The 1303-nt window shown below is 38.4% G+C and overlaps 1 pseudogene; it reads left to right on the forward strand.

Moving 5' to 3' along the window:
- Window positions 1–613: 613 nt before the first annotated feature.
- LOC134933752 (5S ribosomal RNA) lies at window positions 614–732 on the forward strand (annotated as a pseudogene).
- Window positions 733–1303: the final 571 nt, after the last annotated feature.

Genomic DNA, 1303 nt, shown 5'->3' on the forward strand with positions numbered 1-1303 from the left:
CCTTTTTCCATTATACAATTGTACTGTGTCTCTCTTGTTTTACTATTTCTGCCTATTACCCGGTAAAGATAGCACCTGGCAGATATCTCACACTGCTAGGGTGTTCTATCACCAGCAGAGGCCAGCATACTGCTATATGATTTCATCCATTGTGATTTCTAGTGCCATTTTACTTACTAATGATAATATTGCATTTCTGGTCTAACCTGTTTGATTTATGTAAATTCTCCAACATGAATTAATTTCTATACTTTGTTCATCCCAAGGTGTACTATAACGTGCGCCAATATCAGCAATTACTGTCAGGGGCTTATTAATAATTGTTTGGTGACACAGAATATCCCACTTTTCTTACCTTTTTTCATTATACAATTGTACTGCAATCATTGACTCTGTGCCTCTTTCTTGCTCTACTATCTTTCTGTGGACTCTCATCCACGGAGCACGATACCACGGATGTGGGATTTTGTGAGCCGTGCCTAACGTGGAAAGCAGATCCACATATTTCTTCCCACTTTACTTATTCACCTCTTTTTGCTTTCCTAGTTTTTCCACCCTTCTTTCTAATTTCTTATATAGGTGCACTCTCATTGATGTACTTATCACATAAATTCTCTACCATCATACCACGCTGCAAGTGCCCAATCTCGTCCGATCTTGGAAGCCAAACAGCGTTGGGCTGGGTTAGTACCGGGAGAGGAGACCCCCTGCGAATACCTGGTATTGTAGAGCAGGAATTATTTTCCTTTCTATGTGAGTTGCGACGCCAACAGCAGTATCCCCACTAATTCTGGTTCTTACGATATTTTCTCCCTACTGAAGGCTTACTACCAATAATTGTGGCATTTGTTATAAAGTCAGGTTTCTTGAATGCTGGTGACCATTAATTTCCAATTGTAAGCAGCCCTTTTTGGGACTTACTTATCAATATTGTTATGACCACTCCTCGGTACCATTAATACAGACATTCTGTACTGGTCAGGGGAAATGGGGGTAAGATAATCAAGTGTCTACAACCTTTTCAATCACTTATTGTGAAAAAACAGACCAGAACATTTTTAATCCTTTATCTGTAATATCACATGGATCACTCCTATGGGTAATTACGGTTTTAAACTTTAAACATTAAAAATCATGTTTTAAATATTTCTTCTCATATATCATAGGAATTTTCCTACATTTTTAAAGAGTGCGCCCACACAAGAGCCTTCTCTCTCTCCCTTTTGATAGTATATGTACTTTCTGGCTCTGGGCGCACCACCAACTAGGACAGTGTCAATAAATGGAAAAAAAAATATTTTTT

This window comes from Pseudophryne corroboree, chromosome 1 (assembly GCF_028390025.1).
Source record: "Pseudophryne corroboree isolate aPseCor3 chromosome 1, aPseCor3.hap2, whole genome shotgun sequence".
In the NCBI taxonomy this organism is placed as follows: Eukaryota; Metazoa; Chordata; class Amphibia; order Anura; family Myobatrachidae; genus Pseudophryne; species Pseudophryne corroboree.